Here is a 12,140-nt window from a genome sequence, read left to right on the forward strand (position 1 = left end):
CAGAGACTATCATTCAAAAAGCCACACACACCCCAGCACTCACCGCGGCACTATTTACAAGAGTCAAGACATGGAAGCCACCAAAACGTCCATCCACAGATGAATGGATAATGAAGATGTTGTATACACACACACACACACACACACACACACACACACTAAATGGAATATTACTCTGCCATAAAAAGAATGAAAATAGAGGTACTTTATACTGGGGAACACATGTATATTTTTTCTTGATGGACTTTTTTGATACACTGGGAGGAACTCATGCTCTCACATCACTACTTCTGAAGCCCCTGAGAGTGATGGAGAAAGAAGGAACAAGAGAGTCAGGTAGGGAAGAGGAGAACCGAGGTGCGGACCTGGGAGTGTGGGCACCCTGCAGTGAAGAGAAACACAGGATACTGAAACTCCCCTAGTCGTCACTCCACACGTTCATTGTCGCTGGCAGACAACGTGACCAACGGCAAGTTTCTGAGTGTCTGGTGTGGCGCAGAGGGTGGGCTTCATGTGTTAAATCCATAGCCACAGAACCTTTGACTTCACACTTTTGCAGAGCTATGAGATCCTTTGCTCTCCCCTACTGTGACCTGCTGCGGATAAACAGGGACTGAAGCATGAGTGGCCTTTCTTCCTTTTTGGGCATAAGCCTGTTCAGCCACAGTTTGATTATTATTATTAATGTATTTCATCTCATCTAAGATTCCTTCAACTATAAGTCATATCAATATTTTTCGTACCACCAAAAAAAAAAAAAAAAAGAAAGAAAACCACTGCTCAGTACATTGGGCCACAGCCTTAGCAATGCATGGACAGGGCATGCCAGCTTCCTGGTGCTTTGAAATGCCTTTCATCTCTTCTGAGGCCCTTGGTAATCTCTCCTGCCTGCGGTCGCGTTGTGCTGGTGGCTGATAAGCCATCCTTGTGCATTTATCTCAGGACAAAATGTACCTCCATTTCTTCTACCCGCAAGTTTCTAAAGCACTTGGTTATTGCTTTGAAAGAAATATGAGATTGCAATCATTCCTTTAACAAAAATACGGGCTTCATTAATATAAAATATATACTCCACTGCTCCGTTTTCATGCCTTTCTACAAACACAATGACTTTTTTGTTTGCCAAATTACAGTGAAACCTTTCTGAAGATATTTTCAGTAACAAATTCAGCATTTGTGGGTCTGACAAATGCATATAACTCAGCTGAAGTGACAACACTGGGAACGGCCCTGGCCAAGTTTGTTCACAATAACTGTAACGGTTCTAGCTGCCAGACAGCGAATTGTGAGAGACGTCCTGATTTCACAAATGAGAAACTATGACGGAAAAAAAACAACCATGTTTTAGAGACAAATACCTTGGATCTGCTTCATTGTAGCAGCTATGCTTTTCCTCCTTGAGCACGTTCTATGGCAACTCTGCCTCCCACAAACAGCCCTCTCATCTGGCCAGTGTGCCTGCACCCCAGCCTCCTGCCCTTAGCAGCAGGATCACTGGCCTGAGCACACATCCCACCATCACTGACTTTCATGGTGGGTATAAAGAGCTGTCTTACTCCAGGCACACAGATCAGCAAGAAAAAGAATCCCCCTTGTGGAGGTTTAAGAAAAGGAGGGTTATTTGTGAGGCCTTAACAGGCAACTGAATAGACTTCCAAGGGCTGAAAATAAAGTCAGCCAGGCTCACGGGACAGAGTCTGTTGAGTCAGAACCCAAGGTCTCTTACCCTTCGGTCCTAAGACTCTCCCATTTCTGCTTCTGTCTGATTCCTCTACATAAGAGATTCTCAACGAATACTTGAAAGACTGGCTCAGACTTACCATGGCAACAGCATGGGCCTGACTCCTCATGCCCCAGGGTCTAGTCGCAGGGTCTGGGTTTTGTAACTGACATTCTCAAAAGAGAAGCCTACCAGCCTGAGCCCAGTCCATGGATTTGCTCTTCCTGCATCTTTCCCCACAGTGGGGTTGGATGGCCACCTTTGCTCAGCTGTGGTCAACCTCAGGCTATCCCTTCAGTAGGAACTGTGGGTGGGGTTACTTCTCTCCACCACCAAATGGGGTGGGCATAGAAGTAACAGCTAGCTGACCCAGTGCAGGATTCATGCAGCTTTTAATCCTCATCAGAACCCCTGAGAGGTGTTGTGTGGGCCTGGCTCAGTGTTCTGTTAAATCATCTCAAGGCAAAACTCACCTTCTGCAGGAGCCTAACTGAGGTGATGAGGCCATGTCTGGCTGAGCTGCTACGACAAAGGAAGAGAGGAAGGGATGTGGGTCTGATTATATTCCTGTTTTCAATGATGCTACTTTTTGTTTGATGTAGACTTGCATAGACCTATTAAGCATGGATGCTTTCCCTATGAACCAAACAGGCATCTGAGGTTGCAGCCCACCCCACCTGCCAGAGCCTCCATAGGGAATTCTGTGATTCCCAGAAGTGATAAACAGTGGCAAAGTAAGGGCAGGATGGATGTGGGGAGTGGAGAGGTGCTTTCATGGGAACGTAGGTGGGTAGGCATACTCTACAGCAGAATATTTCCTTTAAGGATTTATCACAGGGTTGTTTGTTATGGGGCCATGCCATGAGGCATGTGGGATCTTAGCCCCCTGGCCAGGAATCGAACCTGCAGCCCCTGCAGTGGGAGCATGGAGTCTTAATCACTAGGCCCCACTGGGACATCCTCCTTTCTTTCTATCAAAGAAAGAAAAAGTGAAAGTGTTAGTCGTTCAGTTGTGTCCGACTCTGTGACCCCATTGACTGTGGCTGTCCAGGCTCTCTGTCCATGGGATTCTCCAGGCAAGAATACTGGCGTGAGGAGCCATTCCCTTCTCCAGGGGATTTTCCCGACCCAGGGATCGAACCTGGGTCTCCTGTACTGTGGGCAGATTCTTTCCCGTCTGAGCCATCAGGGAAGCCCTCCTATCACAGAGTTTCTCCAAATAAGCACATTTATAGAGTCCCGTCACAGGCTGATTGCAGCTTCCACCCAGCACTGACAGTGCCTGAGGGCAGACGTCCTTGTAGAGTAAATAGGACGCCAGCCTCCCAGAAAGAAGTCACCTCTGTCCTAGACCAACGGTATGACCTTGGTTAGTGTCCTGGATGAATCCGCACTTACAACCCCACCTCCACAAAATGTAGGGGGATGGTGGCTTCCTGCCCAGCTGGCAAGATCCCTGCTTACAAAGAATGCTGTGCTGGGGAAACGAAGGTCCTCACGCTGTTACCAGCACTATTTAAATGTGCTTGGCCGAGAGCCTTGCCCGTTATAGGATTTCTGCCTTGGTGCCCAGGGCATTCTCTGCCCAAAGACTGTGGTACCGACACTACATTTTGCTGTTGGCAGAGGTGGAAGAAGCTAAGCAGGCTCTCTTTGGCCCCAAAGACCTACCAGACAGCCCTGGGTATCCTGCAGATGCTCACTCTACAGAAGCACCTCATCCAGAGTCAGCTTTCAGATGGCCACCATCTGGGCCAGTATAATCATAAATGGAGGGACAGTCGACCTTGGATGTACTTCCTACAGCCCCACTATGAGTTTCTGGGTCCACAGGGACCTGGGGTGGCCTGCTGTGGGCAGATTCCTCCTGGCTGGGCCACTGGATATGAGCCTTCTAACAGTCAGTGGCTGAGCTCATGAAAGGAAGCAAGCGACGGGGTTTGTCATCAGCTTCTCCTTCCAGTGGCAGAGAATTCTCAGGTCAAGCCCCTTCTGGCTCTGTAAGGATGTTTCTTCAAGCAGATGGGGAAACATCCTTACATTGGTTTAGAGGATGCTGTGAGGGAGGTCGGTCCCTCACTCATTCTCACTTATTCCTGTAAACCTCACCTTGTTCACAAAGAAGATCTGAGGGCAGTTAGCGAAACATGAGCAACACAAAAGAATAAAAAGAAAAAAAAAAAAGAATGAAAGTGAAAGAGACTCAGAACAAAGGAAGATGACAGCGGGGAAAAACGTGAAGGCTGATGGGACAACGCCAGGGCTCAGTGTGCTTTCTAGCTGGGTTGGTTCTCCTCTCTTATTTTCAGGCCTCCTGACCCTCCTCCCCTGCAGGGGTAAGCTGACTGCTGCTCGCCACCCACCAGAAGCTACTTTAGATAAACTTCAGTAAGAAGAGAGTCAGGGGTCAACTCCAGTCCAGAAGCCCAGAGTCCTACTGGGGGCCCTGGTGAGGAGAGAATGGGAGGGTTGGTCCCAGACAATCTGCTCCCACGGTTCTGCAGCGTCACATCGGGTCCCTTCTCTAACAAGGCTCTGCAGATCTAACTGACACTAATTAGGGAGGAAATCACTAATTCTCCACGATCCAAGAGGATGCTGTACTGTTGTTCAGTCGTATCTGACTCTTTGCAACCCCACAGACTGCAGCACACCAGGCCTCCCTGTCCTTCACCATCTCCCCGACCTTGCTCAAACTCATGTCCATTGAGTTGGTGATGCCATCCAACCATCTCGTCCTCTGTTATCCCTCCCAACCCATCTGCCTGCATCGAGAAAAGATGCACTGTTCTCAGGAGCAGATCGTGCGAAGCCAGGTTCACAGAACTGGCAAGAGTTTTTGTTGGAAACTGATTTAATAATACTCATAATTCACTTTCACTCATTCAGGAGACAACTGGTGTTGAAAAAAAGAGTAATAAAGAAGAAGACATCTATCTGATGAGTTTGCCCTGTGTCTTGGCCAACTCCCTCATCATCTGCTCTTCCTGTGGAATTGCCTTGCTTGCTTGGTGGTGATGGAAAGTTTCCACAAAGCAGCATGACAGGTCTGGAAGTACTGGAGGGCAGGGTTAGGGCTGAACACGCTTTTCTGAAGATGGATGGTCTGTGCAAACACAGAAACAGAACCAACTCTGTCTTACAGGCTGAATCAGAGTGGCCTGGGTTATCCTATATCTTTAAAGAAGTGGTTAGGACTTTAGAAAGTGCATCAAGAAACAGATAAGGCTGATTTATAATAAGCATTAATTTTTTCCCCTATGAGATGCTCAGTTTAAGAATGCTGAGTGGGAATTATTCTGTTGGGAAGATTAAACAGTTTCCCTATAATCTCATTTGCACTATTCCAGTGCTCAGCAAACTGTTTCTTCACATAAAGGCATTTCCTGGATTCTGTCTGTGGGGGAGGGAGGGTGGATAAAAAAAAATCCATGGCCCTGACCTTGAGGCAAACTTCTTGGGCTACTTTTAAATCATCTTTAGTAGGCTCAAATGAGTATTGGTTGCTCACTCTGCTTTGAAAGATGATGGGTACATGAGGGCCTCTTCCTGGGTCTAGGAGTAAAACCAGGCCAATTTGAGCTGCACAAATCAATAGGGGAAGGAAAGTGAGCAGACTTCCTGTGTGTGTGTGTGTGTGTGAGTGTGTGTGTGTGTGTGCGCGTGTGAGTGTGTGTGTGTGTGTGTGTGTGTGTGCGTGTGAATGTGAGGTTTGCTACCATGTAGAGGCCCTCAGTGACCATTTGCTGAATGACTGAACGCTGTGGGTGGACAGGGATTTCTGCATGTCCGGGAGCGCACATGGTTCTCCTAGGAGGTGTGTGTGGTGACAGGGTTTGCAAAGAACTGGGAAGACGGATCTAGACAGCGGCCCAGGTGGTCTAGCAGTTTGGGGCCAAGGGGCTCAGAGAAGAACCCAGAGCCAAGGCCAAGCAGAGGAGGAGGAATGGTTTGGAGTCTAACTGCCCTGACGTGGGATTCCAGCTTTGTTCCTCATGAGCTGTGTGACCTGATCAGCTGGTCTTTCTGAAAAGGAGGTTGGTGACATGTGGACTCCCTGGAGGAGGAGTTTCTGTGTGCTTCTGGCTCCTAAGCAGGGGTCTTCAATGGGCAGCAGAGTCCAGGCCTCCCTTAGCTCAAACAGAAGGGATTTGGGGCCAGGTGTCTGCTGACAGGGGCAGAAGCGGCCCACATGTTGTGAGCTGGCCCGGCTTCCCATAGGAAGGAAGTCATGCCCCTAGAGGGATGAACACTATCCAAAGGGCTCTCAGCTTCTTAGGCAGCTGGAGGCCTGGGGTTTGCAGGAGGTTTGAGTGGGGCCAGGTGGAGAAGGAAGGATGCTGGCAGGCGCTGCTTGGAAAAGTCTTAAATTCCACAAGGTCAAGACTGAACATTTGTTTCCCTGACTTTCTCCAGAGCCCAGGTCAGCAGAAGGAAAATATTATTTATTCTGACTCAAAATATGAAGTCACTCTACACCCCTTCCTCTCCTCAACTCCAGCATCATCCACCCAGTCACCAAAGCCCATCACCTCCACTTCCCAGAGCCTGCTAGAACCAGCCACTTCTCACCTCTTGTATCATTGCAGCTCCTTCCTGTCTGCCTCCTCAGTACACGGTCTCCATGGAACAGTCTCCATGCACAGGAACCCGACTTATCTTTTTAAGAAACCTTTCCCCTGCTTAGGCGGTTTCCTGATCCCCCATCATTTGTAGAATTCCGACCTGAATGAATGGGCCCTGCATCCTGTCCAGACACTCGATCCCCTTCATTGAGCAAAGAGTTCCAGAAACAGAGACGATATCCCCTTCCAGTGGAGTTTTATAATAAAACCAGATGTCTCCCTTCATATTACAAAAAGAGCCTCCCCTGAAAGCTTCCTATAGTCAAGGCACCCACACGCAGAGCTCTATGCCTCATCTTAGTTCATCCTCACGACAGCCCTGAACTTCAGGGGCATCTGCCGCTTCCGTTTACAGATGGACACGCACAGGAAAATTACATAACGTCACCCAGATCAGTTCACTGCTTGGCGATCGCTTCAGGATCAAACCAGCCAGCCTGACTCCACAGAGGGAAGCCACATGTTCCCTCCTGCGTCCTGAATGGACCACCTCTGATGGTTGGGCCCTATGCATGTATTTGAGTGACACATTAGCCAGTTTGTCTCCTGAAGCAACCCTGGGAGGACGGAAGTCAGGGAATATTATCTTCACTTTTCAGAAAGGCAAAGTGAACTCGAATATAATCTCTGAATAGTAACCATGACAATGACAATACGACATTTCGCCAAGCAGCTAACACATGATGTAGAGCATGCTGGTCTTGCCAGGAGAACAATATCCATGGACGGTATGTGTAGCGGTATGGACGGTCACACGGGCACTTACCCAGGGGAGGAGTCTGGCCAGATTCCAGGGGGCGCTGTGCAGGGGCAGAAGATGTGGGCAGAGAGGACTCGGAGACCACAGTTCTTACTCTCAGAGGTGACCTGTGGGGACGAGGAGGGGATGAAATAACAAGGGCTGCCTGGCCACGGTGCCAGCACCAAGTGCCATGCAGACAAGCCCAGCGCCTCCCAAACGGCCCTGACTGTCAGGCGCAGTTCTCACATTTGGCTCGGCTTGTTGGTCCTCCTGCTTATCGTCAGTGCTGTAAGCCTGGAGAATCACCACCTGCATACTGTGATGTGGGGACCAACATCTTTCCTCTTCCCTGGGGGACTCCTACGCTGAGTGACTCCTTTAATGCTTGGTCTCAGGACCCTCTTATGGGCTCCCCTGGTAGCTCAGCCAGTAAAGAATCCACCTGCAATGTGAGAGACCCTGGCTCGATTCCTGGGTTGGGAAGTTCCCTTGGAAGAGTGATAGGCTACTATTCCAGTATTCTTGGGCTTCCCTGGTGGCTCAGAGAGTAAAGAATCCACCTGCAATGTGAGAGACCCTGGCTCGATTCCTGGGTTGGGAAGTTCCCTTGGAAGAGTGATAGGCTACTATTCCAGTATTCTTGGGCTTCCCTGGTGGCTCAGTCAGTAAAGAATCCACCTGCAATGTGGGAGACCTGGTTTTGATCCCTGGGTTGGGAAGATCCCCTGGAGAATGGAATGGCTACCCATTCCAGAATTCCTGCCTGGAGAATTCCATGGACAGAGGAGCCTAGCAGGCTATAGTCTGTGGGGTTGCAAAGAATCAGACACGAATGAGCGACTTTCACTTCACTTCTTTACTCAGAACCCCTTTATACTCTTATGAGTTATTAAGGAACCCCCAAAAGAGACTGTTGATATGGGCTATTTTGACTATTAGAAATATGGTAAATATTTCTAATATTTACCATATTAGAAATGAATAGCAAGACATTACAAATATGTATTAATTCACTGAAAATAAACCAACCCCTTATATGTTAACATAAATGCTATCTTTTTATAATAAATAACTGTATTTCCTAAAACAAAAACCATGTGACTAAGAAGATAGGCTCTTTTATATTTATGAACCATGTTGGGGCTGAGATAATGGAGTTTGGTTTTAATGAGTCACAATTTTTGCAGGAATTCTACTAGAAGCATTTTGGACCCCCTTTCTTCTCAGCATTTAGATTACATTTAGATACAATTTAATGGATTTCTTTGGATGCTTAATGCCAGCATCTACACTTTCAATTAATGAAGTGTCAACTCTGCAGTTTCTGCAAGGTAACAGAGTTACCTCCCCAAATGTGCTTGGGCCTGTTGTAATTAATAATGTGACCTTCTGCAATGGGAACTAAAAGCTTCAGAGCAGGAAAATTGTTCACCTGAGTTCCACAGAGGATGGCTGGACCTGGGTGTGGGCTGCAGCATCTGTCAGGAGCAAGGGCAAAAAGCAGAGCACCTAAGAGAAATGTGAGAGGGAGAAGGAGAAAGCAAGGAAATCCATAAATCAGGAGTGATGTTTAGGTTTCAGGAAGTTCATGAACATACCCAATGACAAGATAAATGTGGTGGTGGGCTTTGGAATATGCTTTTAGGAAGTCTCTTGTTTTTTTAAAAAAAAACTTTTTATTTTATATTGGAGTATAGCTAATTAACAATGTTGTGATAGTTTCAGGCACACAGCGGAGCAACTCCAAATTCTCCTCCCATCCAGGCTGCCCACATAACATTGAGCAGAGTCCCCTGTGCTATACAGTAGGTCCTGGTTGGTTATCTATTTTAAATATAGCAGTGTGTACATGTCCACCCCCAACTCCCTCACTATCCCTTCCCTCATCTCTTCGGACCATTATTCTGCCAGCTTAGAGTCCTTCCCTAAGCCACCCAGCCTCCATGCGCTGGGGGATTAAGTCTGCTGCTGAGGCAGGTCTATGCCACAGAGCTGCTCTCCACCCACCACTGGCAGGCCAGGGTGCCTCTGTCCTGTGCCCTCTGCCACTGTTCTTCCCCCACGGAGTTCCCTGAACATGCACAGTTTTCCTCACTCATCTTTTTAAAAAATTTTTCTGAAATTATTTTTATTTTTAATTGCAGTAAAATACATACACGTAAAATTTCCATCTTAACTATTTTTAAGTGGCATCAAGTACGTTCGTACTGTTATACAACCGTCATGGCCACCATCCATCTTCAAAGCGCATTCCATCTGGCAAATCTGAAACTCTGTACCTATTAGGCACTAACTCCCTTTTTCCGCTCCCCAACAGTCCTTGACTCTCACCACTCTACTTTCTCTCTCTATGAATCTCCCTGCTCTAGGTTCTTCACATAAGTGGAACCATACAGTATTTGTCCTTTTGTGACTGGCTTATTCCACTCAACGTAATGTCCTCAGGGGTCATCCACGCTGTGGCACATGTCAGAACTTCCTTTCTTGTTAAGGCCGAATAATATACCGCTGTGTATATATACACACACCACACTTTGTTTATCCATTCATCTGTCAGCAGACAGTAGGGTTTGCTTCTGCCTTTTGACTATTGTGCAAAATGTTGCTGTTAACCTAGGTGTACAAATATCTCTTTGAGTCTTTGCTTTCAATAAGTGGAATTGCTGGAAAATATGTTAACTCTGTTTTTAATTTTTTAGGAGCCGTTGCAGTGTTTTTCAAAGCACTGCAATATTTTACATTCCCAACAGCAGTGCCCAAGGGTTCCAATTTCCCTGCATCTTTGCCAACACATACTATTTTCTGTTTTTTTGATATGATAGTAAGTAGCCATCCTAATGGGCTTTCACTCATGACTGAGTCTTCCATAACAGGACATGATACAGGGCTTGGCCAAAAGGACGACCACAATGAGTGGCTTTTAAATGGAATGCCCTTTGGTTTCAACAACACGTTGAACCAAATCTCTCTCACCAAAGCCATCTTTGTCACTGCGCAGTGGTGGCATTGATCAGCAAGGAGAGACCTTTATGCCAGAAGACAATCCTCCCAACACATCCTGTTCATACATGGGAAGATTTGACATTGTAAAAGTGTATGTCTTTCCCAAGACAATCTGTAAAATCATGGTAGAATGTGATGTCACAATATAAAATCCATCTAAAAAATAAGCTTAGGAGAACAGACATAAAAATCCTGAAAAGGAAGAGTGGAGGGCACAGGGAGATTCAATTTTGCAGTTACTGAAACACAAGAACGCGGCATGCACGGGAATCGGAGGGTCACTGCCGGCTGGGTGTGATGCAGAGATGTCCGTTCAGCTCTCCCCCGTGCTGTGGCTGAGACTTCCTATCACGATTGCAAACCACAGCCCTGCTCTCAGCGCTGCCCTGGGGGAAGCCTTGTTCTTTCAGGTTATTCACCACTTTCTGCTCCCAGCTCTGGTTCTGGCTCTGAGTCTAGTACCCTTTCTTTAGGAAGGAGGGTTCCTTGGAGATTTCCCCTATTTCCTTTAAGAACAGCAATCATGAAAGTAAGTTTCCTTCAGGATCTAGGTGTTCTGGAGCAAATGCGGGTGGGGGGAATCAGCAAAGAAGTGTATCATTGTGCTAAAAATAGATTCTCTTGAGGAATTCAGATAATACTTTGAATGTTGTAACTATCTTGCTCCAGTGGAACCAAAGTAGGCAGACCTAATGGCTAGGCAGTGGCAGTGTCCTGACCGGACTTCAAACCCCCAAGTGACCAGGAATTCCCACTTCCAGATACTAATATGTGGCATTGCCTTTGTCCAGTGGTTTGTGATTTGATGACAGGTGTTTTGAGAGCTGGGAATAAGGACTAACTTTCCTCACTGGCCCCTCTCTCTACCTTTTCATTTCTGCAACCAGCTCATCTTTTATAAGAAAGGTACCTTCTAGGCATCCAGATAAGCCAGAATTCCTGCGTTGTGCTTACTGAAAGAAAACTTTTTTCTTTCCTCCACCTCCAGCTTTATTGAGATGTAATTTACATATAACACTGTAAGTTTGAGGTGTACAAAGTGTTATGAAATCTAAGTATTTCTAATGCTGGACAATGGGGAGCAGGAACAACCACACAGACTCCTGCTGTTGCCTAGACCCTCATGTTCTTCCCTCTGTCAACAGTGAGACACTTGGGCATATGGGAAAAAACCCCAAGACCTGTTCCTCCCCCAGAACCAGTGATCAGGACACCAGGATTCTGGTCCAGCTCATTCTGCAAATATCACTTTTGAACATCTGAGGAATCTACTGCCCCAACCTGGCTCTTAAAGCACCTGGATCTTAGAGATGACTTCAGCACAGTGATTAGAGAGATACTGTAAAGACTAAATGGCTGCTTCAGAAATGTTATTCAAATGGAAAACAGTAGTAGCAGCAGCATCAAAGATACTTAAGATACCCAGAGCTTGGTGTTAGCACAGTGAAACAGCTGTATAATCTGCCTAGCTGGAGAGCCTGGATTCGTAAATAAACCTAAATGACTCTGTGAGGAAGTACAGGACAACACATACTTCTCTGAAAGTGTGACCCACAGAAAACGTCCTTCAAAATATGGTGTAAAGGGTTTGTGTTTAAATCAGTCTTGAAAATTCTGTCTCTGAAGTCTACTTTCTTGGGAATTTACAATGGATATTAGTTTATTAAACATTATGGTAGATTCTGCACCAGGTGAGCCATGTAAGCCACAATTTCCCACATTCATTGACCACAGAGCTTACTTTCAGCATCACCGACTGGCATCAATAGGAGCACATTTTGGGAAAGCTGACCTGGACCTTTACACTTTGGAAGGACCGTCAGAAAACTAAGAGCTCAGTGGAGACATGAACAAACGGGGAGTGTCCACACGAGGGATAAGAGGAGCTGGAGCAGAGCAGAGCAGTCTGGCAAATAAGCTTAGAGAAGAAGAAGATGCCATTTGGAAAGGCTTGAGCAGCTGGCTGAAGGACTAGACTTTCACGAGGAAGCTGTGTGTCCTGTTCCTCAATGGGCCACCTCCTGATAGACCCGCGAGAAGCTCACAGGCT

General features: G+C 46.8%; 1 long non-coding RNA gene across 1 annotated transcript in view; it reads right to left on the reverse strand.

The window, feature by feature from the left end:
* Positions 1-12,140, reverse strand: part of LOC102399284 — a 211,810-nt gene that overhangs the window by 79,679 nt on the left and 119,991 nt on the right. Inside the window, exons 6-7 of the long non-coding RNA XR_328346.4 lie at positions 8,520-8,596; positions 7,112-7,212 (exon numbers count right to left, since the gene is read on the reverse strand). This is a non-coding gene — a long non-coding RNA (uncharacterized LOC102399284). The remainder of the gene's footprint in view (positions 1-7,111; positions 7,213-8,519; positions 8,597-12,140) is intronic.

This window comes from Bubalus bubalis, chromosome 21 (assembly GCF_019923935.1).
Source record: "Bubalus bubalis isolate 160015118507 breed Murrah chromosome 21, NDDB_SH_1, whole genome shotgun sequence".
Taxonomy (NCBI): Eukaryota; Metazoa; Chordata; class Mammalia; order Artiodactyla; family Bovidae; genus Bubalus; species Bubalus bubalis.